Here is a 592-nt window from a genome sequence, read left to right on the forward strand (position 1 = left end):
AATAATAGGTATATATAGAATAGGTAGCAAGACAAAGAAAAGTTTGCATTCAGCACCCACTGATCTATATACATGCAAAAAATTTAATAACAGTACATCCTGAATTTTACTATTAAATAGGTGAGTAATAACAGATTTACCAGTCAAGAGAGACCAGCCATTTGATGGATGTATTGAAATATCCAATACAACAGGTTTGTTCTCATAAACAAAGTAAGGTAGAGTACCAGCAAATACTATCAACTATATAGATGAGCTGAAAATTCCTGACTACTATGAAACCCTCAAATTACTGTGGTGGTAAATTATATACGAACAATTTTCTTTCAAGAATGTCCTCCATTTTCTTACCATAATTCTGGATAGTGCCTCAAAAATTTGCATCACAGCATTTCAAAAGATATTTATGGCACAGGACTGCAGGGAGTAGCTACGTCCTACTTAGAACTCACTGTATCTTGTAATTTATAATTAACTTTAGATGTAGTTATAGCATATAATGTTTTTGTATTTCTCACCCTTGCCATGCCCACATTGGCTTCACTTTTGAACCAGTCTTTGAGGTCGCATGTGACTGAGGTTTGTCATATAC

The sequence above is a fragment of the Dysidea avara genome, chromosome 3 (genome assembly GCF_963678975.1).
Source record: "Dysidea avara chromosome 3, odDysAvar1.4, whole genome shotgun sequence".
NCBI classification, from domain to species: domain Eukaryota; kingdom Metazoa; phylum Porifera; class Demospongiae; order Dictyoceratida; family Dysideidae; genus Dysidea; species Dysidea avara.